The 22,247-nt window shown below is 46.4% G+C and overlaps 1 protein-coding gene across 7 annotated transcripts in view; it reads left to right on the forward strand.

Annotated features, from left to right (window-relative positions):
* Nucleotides 1–22,247, forward strand: part of Fgf1 (fibroblast growth factor 1) — a 94,595-nt gene that overhangs the window by 9,294 nt on the left and 63,054 nt on the right. For 2 of the 7 annotated variants that reach the window (XM_058584260.1, XM_046460355.2), the window contains exon 2: nt 1,897–2,050. The exons of 1 other annotated variant lie outside the window; for it this stretch is intronic. The gene's annotated coding sequence lies outside the window, so the exon portion shown is untranslated. Of the gene's footprint in view, nt 1–1,896; nt 2,051–2,431; nt 2,612–10,474; nt 10,593–22,247 lie in introns of all 7 variants that reach the window. 4 more of the 7 variants (XM_046460357.2, XM_046460358.2, XM_046460356.2 and 1 more) reach the window with 4 other exon arrangements.

Here is a 22,247-nt window from a genome sequence, read left to right on the forward strand (position 1 = left end):
GTTGATGGGGCGGTGCACACACACATAGACCTCATCTTGTAGAAAGTGGTGTGAACTCCTGGACAGGTTCTGTAGATGACTGCAGATGGTGGGAATGGGAGCTAGGGCCTTTTCCTATTTCCCCATCACCCCTGAGCACAGGGCCTCTTCTTTGAAGGAGACTAGTTTCTATGCTGATGTGATGAAGTCCCTCCGTAGGGTTCCTGAAGATCCATTCAGAGTGATGATGACATTTTTTGGAATATCCACAGTCTGATTGCTAGAATGGTCTTCATTCTCCCAGCAGATGTGGCAGAGAAAGAATGCCTCTCTGAACTCTAGATTGTTAGGGCATTCTCTCACTTCCAACACTGCTATTTCATGTAGCTAAAAAGAGTTAATACATACTCTATGTAGCATAATCATTCTCCAAAATTTAGAAGACAACTGTCCAAAGCATTTGTATCTATAATTGAGAAGGTTCTTTAGAATCTTGCAAATTCTCAGGAAGATTATTATGTTTTAAAGCAAATTATCAGTTTCCTTTGAGTATGTGGAAATGATAGTTCACAAAGGTTCCAGCTAATAGGGTTTGGAAAAATCAAAATTTTTTCAGTCCAGTTTTGGAGATCCATGATCAAAGTCGTGTAATATCTGAGCCTCTGACCCCCAAGATCCCAGGGGCCCCTCCCTTCTGAAGGCACCTGAGTAGGCCCCCAGATACTCTGTGCAGAAAACAGTCTCCACCTCCACCTTCCCTGCACCCAAGCAGCTGTCCTAGGAGGGAGAGACTGGAGAGCTCATTTTCAGCTGCAGCAGGTCAACCTATCTCTCTCTATCTGAATTATCCATGGTCACGCACACACACACACACGCACACACACTCACACCCCACTCAAGCCTCCCAGGCTCAAGCACCTGAGTAAAGGAAAAGGAAAAGGGAATTACAGGGAACTATTAATCGTGTTTCCATTTGGTTTCTTCAAAGATACCCCCTCATTCATATCCTTTCTGTCCACCTTCATTCCCACCTTCTGGCCAAATAGTATTTATATAGACACCTCCCTCCCTTCCTTCCTTTCTTCCCCTATCCTGGCATCAAGTGGTATAGGGATGATGTTGATGTTCAAAGACCATAGAGGGAATCCTCACCTGACACTGGGCTCACCTGAGGCTTCACCTAGTCCAATAGGGACAGGCTTGCACGGTGGTGAGGAATGATAGAAATATCCCCTTTGCAGCCCCTCCCCAGTCCTAACCTGGACAGCCATCGCCTTGACGGGCTTTGCAGGGGACCTTTTCTAGGGCTTAGCTCTGGGAAGGGCACAGACAGACAGACACTGCCACACGGAGACACACCTACACCCTGTGCGAGGATGCCAGATGACAGAACAGAAAAGGGCTCCCTTTCACCCCGCAGGCCTCTGGTTCCAGAGGAGTGTCTCTGAGCCACGACCTGCTGTTTCCCTGGTGACTGAGGCTTCAAAATAAACAGGATTCTGGTCAGACAGGCCAGTAGTCCATTCAGCTCAGGCATTTGCCCCAAGACAAACCATGTTAAAATAACAGCCGGTGTAGTTGCTGCCACTGTCTGCCATCTCTGCCTCTCTCTGTGGGCCAAAGCCTGTGTGTTCCTGGGCCTGCTGCCAGCTGCCCAGAGTTGGGGGTGCTGAGAGCTATGTGTGCATTGCTGTAGGCGGACTGACTCTGGGTGGTGGTCGACAGGCAGGTCCCCTCTGCTGATAAACAAGGGCCAGAGACAGACCTAGAGACTGACATTCCCAGCCCCATGCCCCCTGCCCCCTCCCTGCTTCCCACACAACCCTCTGGGACTGGTGGCCCGCTCTGCGGCATGGCCTCTGGAGGCAGGCCAGCAACCTGATGTGCATGCCATGGCCCGTCCCTCTCCCCACACAGAGCTACAGCAGCCCAGAGGTTCGGAGAGCCGGCTTGGGACTGCTGGAGAAGCAGCCGCAGCAAGGTGACAGTGACAGACATAGAGCAGAGGACACAAGTGGATTCTGTTTCCCCGCCAGGAGCGAGGACAGCCTTCAGCCTACGATCTCTTTGGGTAAGAATCAGGGGGTTTCCTCTGGGGAGACTAGGTTCTATCCAGAGCTGAGGTTGTATGTGTGGAGGTTGTATATGGGGTGTGTGTGTGTGTGTGTGTGTGTGTGTGTGTGTCCTCCTTGGTGTAAGTATAAGGCACTTGGAGAAGAAGGTAAAAAGAGAAAAGTTAGGCAGAAGAGTGTTCAGAGCAGATAGTGCTGGAGCCAGCACTCCTGCAAGTGAACCTCAAGAAGCTCCCCTCCGGCTGGGCAGGAATCATGGTGAAGACTGCTCAGGGGGAAGGTCTCGCTGATGCCACAGATATGTAAAAATAGCACTGACAATTTAGAGACTGCAAAAGTAATCATGCACCATGCTGTCCCATTATCTTCACCACCCCCAGTGCCAGCCCCAGCACCAAAGGGGCCAGGAATGTTCTCATTTACTAAGTGCTATTCGCGGTCCTGCGGTTCAGCGGAAGCTGAGAGTGGTACTGCAGGGCGTCTGGCTGACATTATATTGCTGTGTCACACTCTCCTGGATAGCCTGGAAATTCAGCCGCAAGGGGCGACCTGTCAACACGGTGAGCAGCTTAGATTTTATCATCCTCCTGCTATAAAAATCAGGCTGAAATGTAGGATTCTCTGAGGGTGTGAGCTTGATACTTTGAAGGGCAGTATTCTGGGTTATTTCTTACTCTATCTTCTGGTCATCTTTGGCTATCACCATCTTTATCTCAGAACCCCTCCCATAGGCACCAGTAGCAAAGAGGCCAGAATGGCTGATCCCTGGGCACATTCTCTGTCACCCGGGCAATCTCCACCCACCTGGCATTTATATGGCCAAAAGTATGCAGGGCTTCTAGACAGGAGCTCTTGAGGAATTCAGACTCCAGGGCTGGGATGGGAATTTCAGGTATTTTACCAAGTACCATTTTTCAGAGACCTCACCTCCCATCTCAGGTCCAAGAGCTCACTGTGACTCAGCAGAACTCAGGCACTCTGTGCTTTCTCTTCATCCACCTCCCCATCTCCTCCTTCCAGCACCTTCCCTTTAATTCTCCTGGGGGTCTAGGGGGAGAACATGAGCATCCAGCAGAAAGCAAGCCAGGCTGCCTCCTGGTGACTCTACCTGAGGAAGAGCCAGCCCGACAGTGGCAAAGGCTTGAAAAGAATGGGTCTTGCTTTGGGAGGTGGTATCCGGGGAAGGGTTGACCAGCTGCTTTGTGTGAATAAGTGTGGATTTTGGTGGAGCCTCTGATTCACAGCCACAAATCCGTTTTCCCTTTGTTTTCTTTTTGTTGGTCACTGAGGACTTCCTAGGAAAGTCCCCTCTTAAGAATGTGTCTCTGAGGGCAAGATCACCAGTTCACTGCTAAGGGCAGCTGGCTGAAGATGCAGGGAGACTTTCTTTTGTCGCCCTTGTCTTTTTTTTTTATTATTATGACAAAATGAGTTTGCAAATGAAGTACTTAATCAAAAGCAAAGGTATTATCAAAAAGTGAAGCAGGAAAACAATAAGTAAACCTTCTCCTAAATCTGGTGTTTATATATACCTGACCTGGTTTCAAAAATAAGAAAGCAGGATCTGATCCAGTGATGTGTCTTAGGGGTGTGTAGCACTGACCAGGATGAAGGCACTTTCAGGGAGATGGTGAGTGGACATCCACAAACTCCATCTATACTTGTGTAGGGATGTCCAGTCCTGGGACAGACAGTGTGGCAGTCTCTCTGCAGGAATACAATCTGTGGACCCTGAATAAGCTATAAATGGATCATGAGCTGCCAGCCTCACTGTGCCAGCTGCCAGGAGCTAGGTATTGTGCAGAGTGGAGGCACACCCGCTTCCACCTCATTAAACAGGCATTGCTTGGCTGATGCAGTACCCATTGGTTTGGGCTGCAGGGAAAATATTCTGTAGCCCCTCATGCCATAGACATACCCTGCTTTATGTAAAGCTAATCTTTACACATTATATAAACATATAAACAGTGGGTATTTTTCTTTATGGAAGGATTCACTAAGCAACAATTGTTCATTAAGTACCCACAGGGTGTTTCATTTCAGATGTGATTGGATTCAGCCCCAATCAACCGCAGAAAAGGGAGGGAACCTACTGGCTGGGCAGGTACAGAGATGAGTTGGGCTGAGAGTTGTTCAACTCAGTTGGAAGGTAAGTAAAGGAGCCCAAGGTACAGGGCAAGAGCAGGCTTCTGGACCAATGGCCTACAGAGAGAGAAAGGAGAAGGAGGGAATAGCCATTGTTTTAACACCTGACTCATGCTATGGAAGAGAAGCTGTATAACAATGGTGGCTGAGTACCTGGATTCTGCAGCCAGGCTGCCTCGGGTCCAAATTCTTACTCTGCCTCTTATGAGTTCTGTGCCTTGGTTTCCTCATCTGTAAAGAGGAATGATGAAGTACCAATCTTAATATTTTTAATTTTTTTTTTGTTTTTTTTTTTTTGGTGCTGGGAATGGAACCCAGGACCCTGTAGTGCTAGGTAAGCATACACCACTGAGCTACCTTCCCAGCCCCAACCTTGAAAGGAGTAACAATCTTAGTACTATGCCTGGATTACAGTGAGTGCCATGTGAGTGTTTACTGTTAACATTATTAAAAGATGAGCTCTGAAGAGGCTGCCCACAAGTCCATTTGTTCCAGAGGCCCAAGCGATACCCTACAAGTGACCGTGAGTGCTGCCTTTTGGCAGCACTGAGGCACTTTGGCCTTGGCATGGGGTTTTGTTTGCCTCTATGAGCATCAGAAACAAAAGAGCTTCTGTCCGGTTGCCATGCTTGGCATTGGGCTAGACTTTAGTGTACCAACTCACTGGATTCTTGAAACAACCCTGTGGAATAGGGGCTGTTACAGACACAGGAATTGAGGTTCAGTGGGTGGGTCGTTTGCTTGTGGTCCCACAGCTACCAGGTAGCAGAGCCGAGCTTCACACCAGGTTTTTCCAGATTACTATACTCCTTACAGGGTGGAGGGCGGGGGTGCTACATTTGTTTTTGGGGGTATGGGAGGTGTCTTGAGAGGCAGGTGGAATTTGGCAACAGGAATTCAGCAAGAGATGATATTGGAAGACCCTAGAAAATAGGCCAGGAATTGTTAACTGCTTAGAGGTGGCAGGACCCTTGCTTGGGCCACGGGCAGAATCTCATGAAGACCTACACTCTTTGGGAACAAGATATGAATGCTGGCATTGAGGGCGAGGTGGGTCTCTGGTTTTGCTGAAGCAGGCAGGGGATGGTGCCCAAGGACAAAAGAAATGCAGTCTGATGACAGAGACACAGGCACAGCCAGCAAAACTGGGCCAGGTCTCCCTCCCCAACTCAAGCTTAAGGTCAGAGGTCTCTTGAGTTAAGTCTGAGGTTAGCATTGGGTGACCCTAGTTGTGGGAAGAGGAGAAATGGACAATCTAAAACTAAATGTCTGGCCACAGTAACGTTTAATTACATAAAAGATGTGATCCCTCTAAAGAGAATACATTTAAAGTGTAACTTACAGAGATTTGGTTTATGCCTAATTGCTCAAGGTTAGCTCTCTGGCTTTGTCCGAGGAATGCCGGTGATGCAAACAGGTGTGAGGGGCGTGCACCTGGCACCAGGGTGGTGTGGATGTGCAGGATTACTCATGGGCATGACTCATCCCTGTTCCTCCAGGAACCATAGTCTGGTCCAGGGGTTTTCACACTTTAACGTGCATAAGAATCACAGAGGAACTTGTTAAAAATTCAGGTTGCTGAGTTGTAGGGGCAGTAGTGATTCAGTGAGTCCATGAGGGGACCCAGATTCTGAATTTCCTGGGTGGGGCCCAGGTGATTCTGTGCCACAGGGAATATGGTGGCATTATCTGGCTGTGTCCTTGGTCCATAGATCATAATTGAAGAAGCTCACAATTAGAGAAGGTCTGGCTGTTGCTCTGACTCCCTTCTCTATTACTAGTAAGGGAACAGAGGGTTTGGGGGCCAGAATCAGTGGCACTTAGCTTCTTCTTTGTCATTACTTCTTGAATTACCTGACTGGACCTCTACCTATTCTAGAAATGACAAGCACACACTTTCTGTATATTGAGTTATTCTGTCCTAGGCACACTGCTAGGCCCTCTACTCTGCTAATCTCTCATTAATTCTCCACAGCAATCCCATATATTAGACACTATTATTAGTCACATTTTGCAAGTAGGGGGAAAGCCCTCATTGCCCGAAAGTGGCTCAGCTGGGATTTGAATTCAGGACTAGCAGTTACCAGAGCCCAGACATGTACCCACTAGGCTATTCTATGAGAGTGGTTCTAGCCCAGCAGTCCAGCCCTCCTTTCTCATTGTTAGGTGGGTTGTCTTTCTCCAGGTCACATTGATGGAGTCTCCACCACATTCCCAAACTCACATATAATCTCTTCAGAAGATTCTATGTTCCTTTGCTTCCCTATTTTTATTTCATTCAATGAGTCAAAGTGATTTGGGGAATTGGGCAGGTTGAGGTAGATGTCATGGGTTAAATTCATATGCTCAAATATACCCCTTAGCCCTCAGTACCCAAGACTGTGACCTTATTTAGAGATAGGGTCTTTTCACAGATAATCAAATTAAAAATGAGATCATTAAAGGGTGCCCCTAATCTACAATGTCTGGTGTCCTTATGAAAAGGGAAACTTTGGACACAGAGAACTAAGAAGAAGACAGCCATCTATAAGCCAAGGAGAGTCCTGGAACATTCCCCCACAGCCTTTGGAAGGAACCAAACCAGCAGAAACCTTGACCTTGGACTTCCAGCAATCTAGTTGAAGGTCAATATATTATGTCAAGTTATAGCAATTTAAAAAAAACCTCAAGAGTAGCTTTCACATGACTTTCATGGTGTTTTCAGGAGCTACAGTTGGCTCAAGGATAGGAAAGAAAGACTGAATTAGAAAGAAAGAAGAGGGAGGAAGCAACGGGAAGTAAAGAAACAAGGAGGCAGGAGGAGAAAGAGATGGAGTGGGACAGGATGGGCACATGAAGGCCAATGATGACCACTGCAGATTCATCCAGCTCACTCAGAGGGAACCTCCTGGGTGTCAGGGCGAGTGCCCTCGCTGCAACACAGTCCCCACCACCAGGAATATTAGAGAACAGATGGAGCTACAGACATCAATCAAGCAGTGACTCCAAGGTGGTCTGCAAAGCGAATGGCAGAGGTCCTGACCCAATCGAGGAAGCAAGGGATCTGAGAAGGTTATGAAGAGGAAGGATGCTGAGGTTGAGATCTGAGGGACTGACAGGTGTCAGTTAGGGAAGACAGAGTGTCTCTGGTGGGGGAAGAGCATGTGGGAAGTCCACATGGTATGAGGAAGCATGGCATTGCCCAGTTCCTGGAGGAAGGTCAATGTGGGTAGATGGGAGCCTGGGGGCCAGGCAGGGTCAGACCACATGACCCTGTGGAAGATTTAGGCCCTTTAATTGTAAGCTATAGAAAGTCTGAGGAGGAAGTGATCTTACACAGAGCAAAAATTTCATTAAATAGAAACATCTTGGGCTAGAGATGCTGATGACCTTGGTTGGCGGTGGGCCAGCCCTGAAGCAAGACATCAGACTCCTTGGTTTCACAGACCCTGGGTTGGCTGCATGGGTATTAGAGAGCAGAGTTCTAGGCCTCTTCCTACATAGCGTCCAGCCATGTTGTCCTCCAACAGTGTATGTTCTAGGTGTTTATATGGCCCTGTTGAGAAGGCTCTCAAAAGGGACAGTTTTTTTCCTATGGGGGAGGCTAATTATTGAGTGTGGCAGCTGGATCAGGCTCATACTACTGTGCATGCGGCTGGGCACCCTTCTTCAGCATCATTTGCAAGACACAGAGGTCTGATGAGCGCAGGCTCTGCTCTGCCTGCCTGTGCTTTGCCTGCAGGAGGCCAGGTGTGCAGCAGATTATGGGGGACGGTGTGCAGCAGATTATGGGGGATGGCGGCGGTGAGGCCAGGAAGCCCAGGCAGAGCCCCCGAGGACATTGGGGAAGAAGTGGTTTAGAAAGGATCTGAAAGGGGCTGAGAGTGCTGAAAAAAAGAAGTCCCAAAGCCAAATTCTGCTTCATTTATAATTTCACACAAAATGCAGCCATCGAGGCCTTTGCTGGGAGCAGGGAGATCCCAGCCCAGCCAGGTGCCTGAGCTCCTTGCCCACCTTGACCACCCTTCCCATCCTTGGGAAATCTTTCAAGTGCCCCATATGTAAGTCCCTATGAAACAAAAGTCCTGCTGTGGAAAACTCAATACCAGCCTTTACCACAGGCCTTGCCTGGCTCAAAAATATTCCCTTCATTTGGAATTGAGCAGAGGGACTGGTTTGGCTAAGCAAGAATGAATCCCTGGAGCACACTTTGGTATACACTCAAGAGTGCCCACTCGATCCCCTTAGCTTCCCTTTGTTCTCTGCTGTTCCATGCCCTTTCCTGCCTCTGAGACTTCGCCACGGCTGTTCCACCTGCCTGGAAGACGCCCCCAGGTCTCGTCACAGCAGACCTCTTTTCTATTCTCAGTGCTCACGGTGCTTGTCAACTCCTCCAAGACTCTTCCCTGTTACTCCCTATTCTGTCTCTTTCCTTCATGGTACTTATCCCAGTTGATAGTTATTCATCAGTTCTTTTTATTTTTCCTATTTTTTTGATTTCTTTTATAAACACATATTAATTACCCAGGCTAATGGGCTTCACTGTGACGTTTCCATACACACATATATCATGCCCCATCAGGCCCACCCTTCCCTGTTTCCTTTCTTATCCTCCCCCACCTCTCCCCCTTGCCCCAGGTCCTTTCAAGTCATCTTTTTTTTTCTATTTCCCACATATGAGAGAGAACATGCTATACTTACTTTCTGTGTCTAGCTTATTTCTCTTGACATGATGCTCTTCAGTTTCATCTGTTTTCCTGCAAATGACAAGCATGATTTTGTTCTGCTTTACGGCTAAATCATACTCCACTATATATGTCCCATTTTCTTTCTTCTTCTTTTTTTTTTTTTTAAAGAGAGAGGGAGAGAGAGAGACAATTTTTTTAATATTTATTTTTTATTTTTCGGCAGATACAACATCTTTGTTTGTATGTGGTGCTGAGGATTGTACCCGGGCCAGGCGAGCGTGCTACCGCTTGAGCCACATCCCCAGCCCATGTCCCATTTTCTTATCCATACTTGGCTATGGGAAAAGTGTCATGATAAAGGAAGTATGCAGTTTTCTCTATTGCATGCTGTCTTTGATTCCTTCAGGCATGTACCCAGGGGTGCTATAGCTGGATCATACGGTTTTTATTTATTTATTTATCTATTTTTGAAGACCCTTCATACTGTCCTCCATAGCCACTATGGTAACTTACATTCCCACCCACAGTGTATAAGGGTTTCTTTTTCTCCACATCCTCTCCAGCATTTGTTATCATTATTTTTTATGATAGCCATTCTGACCGGGGTGAGATGGAATCTCATTGTAGTTTTGATTGGCATTTACTTGATGGCTAAAGATATTGAGTATTTTTTCATGTATTTATGAGCCATTTGTATTTCTTCTTTTGAGAAGTGTCTGTTCAGATCATTTGCCTATTTTTGATTGGATTACTTGTTCTTTTGTTGTTGAGTTTTTTCCACATTCTTTTTATATTCTGGATATCAATTCTCCGTCAGATGAATACTGGTGATGTCTTTCTCCATTCTGTAGTCTGTCTGTCTCTTCCCTCTATTGATTGTTTCCTTTGATGTGCAGAAGCCTTTTAATGTAATCTAACCCCATCTGTCAATTCTTGCTTTTATTTCCTGAGCTACTGAAGTTCTTTTCAGGAAATTGTTCTCACCAGTTTTTTAAAAGAGTTGCTATTGCCTTTTCTCCCTTATGTAAGCCTCAGAAGGGCTGGAACTAGACCTTGTCTGTCTTGTTCCTTGCTATATATATATATATTACTATGAGCCAAACCACATAGTAGGGGCTCAGTAAATACCAGTCCAGTGAATGAGAGAATCATTACATCTTGGGATGAGAAAGCCAAGACCCAGGGCAGTAATGGGACCTCCTAGCCTCTGTTGGTCCTTCTGAGGATCCTGGCCCGTCTGAGAGTGAAGTCAGGAAGTTTGCACCAGGGGCCCCTCACAGTTCTCCAAGCCCCATGCTCTGTGTTCCTGCCCTGGCTTGGCTGACTTGGTGTTACCTCTGGAAAAAAAATCTACCCTCGTGGTATTATTCACACTCAGAAATGAATAACTTCTTTGGCTGATGTGCATCAGAGGCAAGCAAGGGATGCCAGGCCCCCAGAAGGAAGGCATCGATCCAGCAGCACATCCTGGCCTTTGTGCCCTGGAGGCAGCGGGACGGAGCAGCTCGCTTCTGCCTCCCCCTGGTTAACCAGGGTGTGCCAAGTCCTGCCTAGGACCTTTAGGGGTAGAAAGGACGTCTAGCAAGCGCACCTCTTTCTGTCCTTCCTCAGAATCTATGTCAGCTTCTGACACCGCTGTGGAGAGAGTGAGTGCTGCAGAACTGTGACCTGCGGTCACACAGCAAGCCCAGGACCCAGAGGAGGGCACGTCCCCTGCTCAGGAGTGCAGGTGGGTGGCCCAGGCGTCTTGGAGTTGGCTGCATCACCTTAGTGACAGGTGGTGTTATAGAAGCTAAATAGTCTCCCTTAAGTGTGATCTTTTTTCTGTGTTTGAAGTAATAATGGGAACATTTCTAAATGACAGAGATGCAGATCAGCTTCAGAATGGCATCTTTCAAAGGAAGTTTTCTTCCCAAGGGTGACACTTCCATGCAGTTGGTCACACAAAACTCAGTGCCATTCTCCCAGGCTGGTCCTGAGATTTTTGCTGAGGGCTGGCTGAGCAGACCCTAAGTTGCTGGCATGGGCAACAAGAATTCTTCTGACAGTTTCACTTCTGACCCATCTCTCTAGACGTCACTTGCTAGACGTCCTTTCCATTATTTAAGAAACAGCCTGTGGAGTTTTGGTAGTATAGTATAGTGGTCAAGAGTAGGGACTCGGGCTGGGGATGTGGCTCAAGCGGTAGCGCGCTCACCTGGCACTCGTGTGGCCCGGGTTCGATCCTCAGCACCACATACAAACAAAGATGTTGTGTCTGCTGAAAAACTAAAAAATAAATATTAAAAATTCTCTCTCTCTCTCTCTCTAAAAAAAAAAAAAGAGTAGGGACTCTTGGGTAGGACTTGTTTGGGTTCAAATTCTGGATCTGACATTGAAGAACAGTGTGACCGTGGAAAAGTTACACAGCTTCTCTGTTTCTATAAAATAGACATAATAATAGTACCTATATCCTAGCACTTGTTGATAGGAATATGTGAATTAACTCAGGTAAAGTCCAGAGTACCTGTCAGTGCTATGCCAATGTTAGTTGTTCCTATATCATAGGGTTGGTATAAGAATATAGAGAATTGGGCTGGGGCTGTAGCTCAGTGGTAGAGCGCTTGCCGAGCAGGTGTGAGGCCCTGGGTTTGATCCTCAGCACCACAAAATAAATAAATAAATAAAGATATTGTGTCCATCTACAACTAAAAACATATTTTTTAAAAAAAAAGAATGTAGAGAATTAACACATTAAGTGCCCAAATGTTTTAGTACACAATGCAGAGTGTTTAGTATTTGCTCAGTAAAATTTGAATTGTTATTGTTATTGACAAACTTTACCATCTGACTAAGGTTTTTGGAAGTCTTCCTATAAATGTATGGTCCTGGTTGAGGGTGTGAAGGTCACCTACTACCCTGCTGTTCCCCAGGAGCCTTTATTTTGTCTCAGGGGAGGATTATCATCCTGTGATTTTTCAGCACTTAAAACCCCTATGATGGGAACCTAGAACCCACCAAGAGAGCAATAGTCCCTTAAAAGGTTGAAGTCCCCCACACATGCAGTCTGCTTTTCTGGCAGTTTCAAACTGGAGATGCTTCCAACAAACCATTAAAGAGGAGTCAGCTTTTACCCCTTTTGCTCAGCACACATGAAGACTTTAGGATTCCTACCCTCAGTACATGGACGGCTTAAAAATTTGGCTCAGAAGCCCCTGATGCTGGACTTTGAGTTGAAATCATCTGAAAGCTGACCGCAGGGATTGGAAAGATGGCCTGTTACACGTGGCCAATTACACAGCCACTCTGTGTCCAGCTGCGCCTGATGCGCTGACCTCCCTGGCCAAGTGACCTGGGCTAGGGAACTGGTCCTCTTTCGTTTCAGATTCCTTCTCCACAGAGCTCCTCTGGGGATGGTCTTGGAGGTTGAGTTAGGGGTGATGTGTAAAGCCCACGGCATGGCTGTCTCTCTTGCTAATTCCCTTCTCGCCCTTTGTGGGCCCCCTGACTGTCTCAGATCTGTGAAGGGAAAAACCCAGTGGTGATCAATGTTTTAGAGGGTTGTGAATATTCCCTCGCACCAGGTGACCATGAGCACATCACTTGGCTTGTGGAAGCAGCACAGACAGATGGATTCTGGGATGGGGTCCAGGTTGCGGTCTGGAGGAGGGGGTGCTGGCAGCCCCCACACCCTGCTTAGCCCATCTTTTTGCTCCAGCGAGCCAAGCCTGGAATATGAATTTGTAACCTACTGCTCTTCTGGGATGTGAGACACCTCCCCAAGGCCTAAAGATTGATATTCTCCTCTAAAGGAAGCGGACCTTGCCTCTCCCACTCTGACCCTTCCTAATGCTTCCCCACCTCCCACCAAGGCTTGAAGGGTTTAATACACAGCTGGTTCAGGGTGGATCCAGATGCTTGCTGTACAAGGGGGAGAAGCGTTTCCAAGGCAACGTCGAGTTGTTTCTGGAGACCCATTGACCCTTCCCTCCCTGCCTCGCGCTGCCCCCAGGACTGAGCCAAGCCTTTGGAGGGTGGCTTCACCTTGGGATAGCTGGCTGGAACCCTAGTATGGTGGGAGGTTCGGATCCCACGCTGGATGGGCCCTGGGGGAGGTCAGCTGGAGGATGAGTCAAGAAAGGCCTCTTCGCCTCTGGGTTACCTCCAGGCCTCTCCCTCTTCTCCCTGCACAGAGTCCAGTGGGGGCTGGGGAGGCCCCCCATTCTAGGAATTGTCTCTGAAAAACTCTAACCTCATCTTGCTCAAGGATGGAAGTATGACCTGAGTTGGCTACTTTAACATCTTCTCATACATGGCAGCTCAAGAGAGAGACTTCTGATGACTAATTGGGAGCTGTACATTCATCAGACTATACGGCAGCCCAAAGTCGGTATTTTCCTGGAGTCAAGATCCTTTTCTTCCTGGCCAGTCCCACATCCTGCTGGACCTGCGTTGGTCAGCTCATGTTTCTCATTATCTCTCCCTGATCCTCATTAAAGGCTTCTCATTCCATCTGGGGGTTTTATTTTTAACTTGCACCATAATGCTAGGGCTGAGCAGGACATACTGCCTAGGTCCACAGGAAACAGGGCCTCTTGGAATGCTGGCCCCATTTTGGGGGGCTTCCTCCCTCTCTCCCTCTAGCCAGGGGGTGGAGAGGGGAAACCTCTCTGAGGAGGTGCCATAAAAGCAGAGACCAGAAGAATGGGGGGCACCAAGCATGTGGGGAGCAGGGTGGAGACTTCCCCAGGGAGGGAAGAACGTGTGGTAAGGCCCTGACATGGGCAAGAGCATGACATGTTCTAGAATGCAACAGAATGCCAGAACTGGAAGCCTAGGGGCCAAAGGGACAGTGGTGAAGATAAGCTGGGGAGGGCTCAGCGGCCTGGTGGTGCTGGACCCCGAAGTCTTGAGAAGAGTTTGGGGCTGTGTTCCGAGTGCAGTGGAAAGCCACAGGGCGAGGTGGGGACAGGTGGTGGTGTACATTTTAAGATCCTCACTAGGTTCCTGAAAGGAGAACTGACTCGGAGGCGGGTGGGAGGGGAAGCAGGGATGTGAGTTAGGCGGCTACCGAGGCAGGCAGGAAAGAAGTGATGGCAGCCAGGGCAGGGCCACTGCACGCAGGCTGGCTCTCTGGGAATTAGCTCTTTCCAGAGAGCTCAGAGAACTCTGTTCCACAGTCGTCACCCAGCCTGAGACCCCCAGGCCCCCTGTTGCAGGGCTGGCCAGGATGAGCTGTTGGGGTTACACAGCCTATTGCCTCTAACTGGCCATGTTTAATAGATTCCAAACACAGTGAAGAAGCTCTTTGTCCAACACCTGTCCCTCTGATTGTCCTGAAAGGTGGGTAACTACTCTTCTCTCTTTACACCGTGGTAGCTCTCTCTGTCCTTGGCATCTTTGGCTCAGATTTGAGACCAAATGGGCCAATTTTTGAGCAATTGTTGCTTTGACGGAGTGATCTCACTTAGTCTACAAGTCATGGGTGATATGGATGCCCAAATGCCATGAGCAGTGGTCCCTGCTCTCCAGGGAAAACACATTGTGTTATTGCTCTTCAGAAGGAAGCGTATGGAATATAAAAGAGAAATACAACATAAAAAATTGGCAGAAAATAATAGTAGTTGTTATTTGCTGTGCTTTGCAGGCCTCTGCTTATATTAACTCATTTAATCTTCAAAAGGATCAAGGACATAGGTACCACTCTTAATCATTTCAAGGATGATGGAACTGATTGACGGAAGGGAGGCAGGGAGATGTCACTTGGTAGAAGTGGTAGAGTCAGGTTCTGGAAGCTGATGGACTCCTAACTATAAAACAGGCTCTATGCTGCCTGGCTTGGTCACTACTGTGAAAAAAGACCTGGACAAGCGTGTCCAAATGCTGGTGGAGCATGGATACGAGCAACTTTGTTGTCTTTTTTATTTCCTTTTTTTATTGTTTTGAATACACAGTGCCTGGTACAGAGTGGAAGCTCGGGATCCTCTTGTTTAATGAAACTGCTGAGCTAATGAGTACAAGTTATTTAAAATTATTTGGGGGTAGTTAAAGTAAGTGGAAAGTAAATTTTAAGAAAGGAAAAATTTATCCATCATCCAGAGATAATCACTATTAAAATATTGAGAATAATGATTCAGACATTTCCAGGTTTTTCCTTTTATTTCTGTCTGTGTCTGCCTGTCTCTCATTATCCATCTACCTACCTATCTATCTTCCTAGTGATTTGTATGTATATATGTGTGTATATTCTAAAATATTGTACACCATATTGTACTTCAACATACTTTTTTCACTTAACAATATATCACAATCATTTCCCATTCCATTTAATATTCTTTGGGTTTTTTTGCTTGTTTTTCATTCATTCTAATTAGTTATACCTGACAGTAGAATGCACTTTGACACATCATACATAAATGGAGTACAACCCGGGTGTACAGAATGTAGAATCACACTATATGCACATAGGGTAATAATATCCGATTAATTCCACTATCCTTCCTACCCTCATTTAATATTCTTTTAAAATAGAATTTTTAATGGTAGCAGTGCATTTCTCTAAAATTTATTTAATGAGTCCATATTATTAGATATTCAATTTGTGGTCATAATTATTCATAACATCATATTAAACATCCTTCTACAAAAACACTTATGCACAGCAACCATCTTAGTATGTTTGGGCTGCTATAACAAAATACTATAAACTTACAGTCTAATAAATAACAAATATATACTTTTTAATTAGAGCATTATACTCATGCATAGTAGTTGGGCTCATTTTGACAAAATTATACATGCAAGGAATTTGATTACAGTCCCCATCCCCCATTTCCTCCTCTCCTCCTTCCTCTACTCTATTGATCTTCCTTTTGTTTATTTATTTATTTTTATTGGAAATATATATAAAGCTGAAATTCCCTTTGGTACATTTATATAAAAAACATATCACATGATTTTATTGAATTCATTCCACATTTCCTCCCCTTTCCCATCCTCCCTCCCTCCTTCTAACAAATGTATTTCTCAAGGTTCTGGGTTGGGAAGTCCTGATGGAGGACCCAGTAGACTCAGAGTCTGGTGTGGGCGTTTCCTGGAAGCCATTTTTTCCTTGTGACCCTACATAGCAGAAGTGGGGAGGAATCTCTCTAAGGCCTCTTTTATAAGGTTACTAACTCCACTCAAGTGACCTAATCTCTCCTCAAAGCCCCTCACCTGTTAATACCATCATCTTGGGAGTTAGAGTTTCAACATATGAATTTTCTAGGCCCCAAACAATCAGATCATAGCAGTTACAGTGCTATTAAAAAGGGCGGGCGGGTGGTGGGGGGGAATCACTTTACACATTCAAATACAAAAGGGAGAAGATACTTCTTTTTAGGGCCCTTTGGGGTAGACCAACTGGCACGTTTCTTGCTTCTGACTTTCAGAATCACTTCAAGTTGACATGTCATTTAAAACTCTCCCCATTTTCTCAGTGCTGCACATTATTACTCACCCCTCAAGTATGGCTTTGGTGTAATTTCACCACAATAGGAATAATTCAGGAAAAATCTCAGTTGTGACTAAAATGTGGGTCCTGAAGTTAGACAACTAGGTCTAAATGCCAATCCCAGCCCTCATCAGCGTGTGTCCACAGGCACATTCATTTTCCTGAGCCTCAGTGTCCCCATGTATACATGGTGCAGGCCTCAGAGGATGCAATGAGGTAAAACGGGCAAGGTTCTTCTGAGCACTGTGCCCAGCAGGGGACAGAGGCTCAGAAAATGTTTGTTGTTAAGATGGAGGAAGCATTTTCTCACAATTTAACACTTTGGAAAACTGCTTCCCATCCTATTCTGCAAGAGCCTAGGAAAATAAATTGTTAAATCACTCAAAATACTCTCTGACTCTATTATTCTTTTTCCTTCATTTTTTTGGGGGCAGGGATGGGGGGTAGGGGATGAGGTGCATGTCAAAGTCTAAAACATTAAAGACAATTAACTCTCTTTTTTCTTCCCTTCCAAGAACCATGTTGATTGGATTAGAGATAGATTGAAATAATTCTGTTGTTCACAGCTGCAAAAGGAATGTAGCCTTTCTTTTCATTGGGCCAGCTGCATTTTATAACTGTCTATCCTCAAGTAAAAACAAAGCAGCAAAGCAACAACTCAAAAAAGGACTCTCTAGATCAACCCTAAATTGCTCTCTGTTTTATAAAACAATTCAGAAAATGTCTAACCTCTAAAATGCAGACCACAGAAAGAACTGATCCAATTCATATACTGTACATCATTTGTTAATGCAGGCACACTAGAGACCCACAGTAGGTGCTCCTTGGACTATGTTGGGTGTATATCTTGACTATATGTTTCCTTATGAGCAATAGATTGTTGAGGGTTGACACAAATACTGCTAGAGCCTCTTGGGAGGATCAGAAGATGACAAATGATTAAATGAACAGATGCTTTTTGAGTTTAGAAACTGAGTGTTGAGAAACTTTTTCCTCCTAATTCATGACTCTTGGAATATGATTGTGATCCTGATGGAACTGTGTAGGATTTCTCTAAACCACCATCCTAGGCAGCAGCACATGTGATAAAGCATTTCAGATGGCCAGGCCAAGTTTTTCCACTTCTCTCTAAACATGAGAAATGTTCAGAAGTCTCTCTCTCTCTCTCTCTCTCTCTCTCTGTGTGTGTGTGTGTATGTGTGTTCTGGTATGGTGTGTTCTCAATACCAAAGAGGCCCCAGTGATCACAGTTAACATATTTGTAGGCAACCTAGCATTGGGCACATGCCCTGTTGGTGCTGGTCAGGTGCCTTCTGTGCGTGAGAACTATGCTGTGGGAGAGTCAGGGTTAGATGTGTTCTCTGCTCTCATATTGTAGTATGCAGAGGAAGAGAGGAGCCAACTTGATTGGATGAGGGATGAGGTAATTGCTAGGCAAGCACCACACTGTAGGTGCTTCCGGGAAGGAGGGAGGCCTCTTACTGGCAAGACCAGGGAAAGCTTTGCAAGGGAGTTTTTGCTTTCAACAGAGACTTGAAGGATGAGAAGGGTTTTAATTAGCAGAAAATGGAGAAGGGCCTTTCAGGTGGGGGAACAGCAAGAGCCAACACATGAAGGTGTGGAAGTTCTTGGTGTGTGGCAGGGAGGAGCCCAGAGAGCTGGGAGGTAGATGGATACAGTGGGAAGTGAGGCCTCTCAGACTGGGTTTGGGTCCACTTAAATGTTTAGGCAAGGATCTGAGGTCTTAAAATGTGGGAAGTGGGAAGCAAGGGAAGGAGTCTGAACCAAGAAAGACCTCAGTGACAGTGTACAAAACACACTGGAATAGCACCTCTAGGAGACAGGAGACCAATCTGAGGCTCCAGGGTCCATTCTCTACTTTTAACCTCTTTGCAGTTTTGAACAGTGTGGCCCAGCCCCAGTACCCCCTCGGATGCTGGTATCCTGTGCTCTATGAATTCTCTCCTGGCTCTACCTCTACTTGACAGGCTTCTGTGGCTTCTCTGAGATAACTGGCTGCACTAGGAGTATCTGGGAGTGTGAGGTTGTCACAGGCAAATGGGGAACCCAAGGTCCGAACCTCAGTTCTTGTGTCCTAACGAAAGAAAACCTGTCTTGTTTTATAAAGGCTCAGAAAAGTGAACTGACTTTCTGAATTTTAATCCAGGAGTCAGACACAAAAAGTCAAGCAGGAGAATTTTATTAGACTTGAAAGTAAGGCTCAAGCAAAAAAAAAAGAACAGTCTAGAGGGAGAGGGAGTCATCTCCAACTACAGAATGACAAAGGAAACAAGGCTACTTCCAGATTTATTACTGCTTGATATTTACCAGGAGACCTGGGGTCCGCCTTCTGCCATCCTCACCAATCAGTTGTCTAGCTCCTCCTTCATGACAGGCAGAAAGTTTTTGACTCTAGTTGGTTTTCTCTGGAACTGTCATGGCCACCACCCCATTCAGGGGGTGTCTTCATCTACAAGTTAATTCTGTGTTAATGTAGGTACTGGGGTCAATAACCAGGAAAACTTCATCTTGGTGTACCTGTGCTCCTAATGACATTTCCCTTCTGAAATATGTTGAGAAACCTATGACTATACATCCTAACTTGACAGTAATCTTATTGGACCCTGTCAGGAGCTAGCCAATGATCTTTCCTTCTTGAGGTATTTCCTAATTGGTTCCTTTTGTTTCCACGTGTTTATTCTCAGGGTTAGTACACCTGTTATTCTACAAGTTACTTGATTGTTCTTTAAAGGCAATCAAAGAAACTCGGTGACCCTGATAGAGACTCGGTGACCCTGCTAAGTTATGGGTTCATATTCTACTGTTCATCACTACTACCTAACTGATTGACTCCAAGGTGGCTGTCTCTGTCCACCTGTATCCAGGCTTTAGGCTGTTCTCCCTAAAAAACTCCTTTTTCTTCTCTGCTCCGGCTTTCCTGCATCTGCCACACATGTGGCTTCTCTCCAGACCCCCGTTCACTGCCTGCCAGGCAGCCATCTGCAGATGCTGGCTCTTACTCCACTTGCCACATGCCCCACAGCCTGGTGTTTGGTCTGCTGAAGGGACTTCTCCCTTTGCTCAGCAACAGATCTCCATTCACTCCTCCAGCCCACCCCACCCAAGCATGTCTGATTATCCCATCCTCCTCTTCAGGTGACTATATAGAGCCATTCTCTCCCTCAACTCTTGGGGTTCAAGTTTCGGCTCTTTTCTCTATTTCAGTTCAACCAATGTTGAGCATCAGGGGCTGCATTGGGGAACGAGGGCGAGGAAGCACTTGGCCCTGTCCTAGGCTAGCTCGCAGCCTTGTAAAGAAGATGGACACTAAGTAAGGACTTCAAGACAAATTCACTTTTCAGAGATGGAAATTCTGTGCTCCTTGGCCTCTGCTCTGCCCACCCCCACCAGTAACCAAAATTTCCGTATAAAATGTTTCCAGAAGCATTTTCCAAATTCTCATCTCAAAAAAAGCTCCTCTGGTTCCACTTTTATTTGCTTGCAGATAAGTCTGAATTCTTTGGAATGGCATCCTTTGGGGTCTTCCATGGGTTGATTCCAAACTAGCTTGCACTAACCCTGCGCATTCCACAACCCCCACTCCTGCTCAGTGGCATCAGCTACTCACTGGGGTGGGTGGGATGGGGGTGACTTCCGCTTGCCCATCCTGGCCTTTGTTCAAGCAGTTCCTTGATTCTGTGCTGTTAGCTGAGATGTCCCGTCTTCTACAGAATCCCTGTGCTCCTTTTCCCCTCCTTAGTCCCCCAGCCCTTGGCACCTCCCTCAGAGCACTTAGCACAGCCTATATGCTGTTTATGATTTAGCCTCTCACCCTCTGTCAAGGACAGAGAGCTTATCTTATTCCTCTTGAATCATCATAACAACAAAAATAATAGCTCAAATTATGAGATGCATTAGAATGAACTTTTTATTTATCTGTTAGGCAGCAGAGTGCTTCATTTGTATTATCTGCATAACAACCATGCAGGGTAAGAGCTGTCACTAGCCTGCTTTTATAGAAGAAGTAGCCAAGGCTCAGAAAGGTGAACTGACTCTCTGAATTTTAATCCGGAAGCCTCACTTTAAAGCCCACAACCTTAGCCATGACTTGCCCTTCATTCCTATTGTGGGGTCAGTTTCCTTGTTCATAGTGTGTCCTTAATGGGATACAGGTTCCCAAAGCAAAAGACTTACCCTTCACACAGCCATGGCTGCCTCTGCCCAAGCTGAGAGGGATATTTAACAAGGGACTATCCTCTCCCTCCCTCCGTTGGACTGGACCTGTCTGCTTCCTTAGGGCAGAAGGGTTGTGTTCTCCAGGCGTCCATGCGGGCCCTGCTCATCTCAGATATGCTTGCCTTTGTAAGCACGGGCAGGCGGGGAAGCTGGGGTGGGGGACTCTCAATGAGCACATGAACCCTGTGGCCTCCCCAGTCAGCAGGAGCAGGGCCAGAGGGGACGGTTGGGATGGGAAGGTCAGGAATGGGAAAGGGTTGGTTGCTGAGAGACCTGTGCACAGGAACCAACAGGCCTGGGTGTTTCCTCTTCTCCTCTCTGGGGCATGAACAGGAGAGCCCCAGAAAGCCTGGAGGAACACAGCCCAGAGTTTGGACCTCAGTGCTCCCCAGAGCCTGTGACATCTGACATGCAGGACGTTGGTAGAAGGAGGACCATCTACTCCTCTTTTCTCTTTTCCTTTCCCCATCATCTAGGAGGGACTAAGAGGTTGGTGGCTGCTATGGTTTGAGTGTCCCCACAAAAACTCATGTTGAAATTTAATCCTCATTTTTAAGGTCTTCAGAGGTGGGACCAGATGGGACACTTAGGAGGTGACTGAGTCATGAAGGCCCCGTGGATTGTCATGGAATAATGGATTAATATGTTATTTCCAGAGTGATCAGTTATAAATGCTACTCTGGCTCTGTCTCTGGTACACCTCTCCTCTCTTGCCATGTGATGCCCTGCAGTGCTCCAGACTCTGCAGAAAGTCTCCACCAGAAGGTGTTCACTAGATGTGGCCCCTGACCTTGGATCTCCCAACCTGTAGAACCATGAGCTGAATAAACCTTTATTCTTTTTAAAGTACCAATTAGAGGTACTTACTCAGTTATAGCAACAGAACGTGGACTAAGACAGTGGCCTTTCCTTGCTTTATTTCTTGACTTGCCTCCAGTTTGGCTTGGCTTGTCTACAGCACAGACATCTTTACGTGCCCCTTTGTCCTCCATATCCTGGCTCACATGCTGCATTTGGGGGGACATGTTAGAAGATATACAGACAGGCAGAGGAACAGACCCATGAGGGAGTAATGTTCGGAGTCTCATCTAACACACTGTGCTTGCTACTCTCTGATTCAACAATGCCTCGCTGCTGCTGGATCTCAAGACATCTTACACCCCACCCTGGCCACTGCATTGCATTATGGACATAACTATTTTTAAAGGAGCAGAAACAAATTTTGAGGAGCTGGGGCTTATTTGACATGTTCTTTAGACCATTAGTCTTATTTTTATTCTTCTGCCCCCGCAGGATCATGCACAGCCTATGATGCTGCTACAGATCAATCTCATGCTATCAGGACTCTAGGTTGAATCTGCAGCTAAATTTAATTCAGCAAAGTCTGAGATTTTTATCAGATGTCATAAATAGAGTAGCTCAAATTACAGCAGAACTCCACAGGGACATCTAAGTTGCAGGTACAAGTCTGGATTCCTGAGCCTCCTGGTGCAGTGAAGCAGGCCAGGCACGAAGGGCACATTGAGTGTGCCATGCTCCCCAGCCCCTGGAGGACTGAGAGTGGGAAACCTGTGGGCATCTGAGGGTTCTGGAGGCGCAGGGAGTGAGAGTTACCATTGTTATAAACACATAGCTTTACTAACAGTGAGGTAAAGCAGTTCCCCAACTAACGTCCCA

The sequence above is a fragment of the Marmota monax genome, unplaced genomic scaffold (genome assembly GCF_021218885.2).
Source record: "Marmota monax isolate L192 unplaced genomic scaffold, Marmota_monax_Labrador192_F-V1.1 WCK01_AAM20220418_F8-fsc00006, whole genome shotgun sequence".
Classification (NCBI taxonomy): domain Eukaryota; kingdom Metazoa; phylum Chordata; class Mammalia; order Rodentia; family Sciuridae; genus Marmota; species Marmota monax.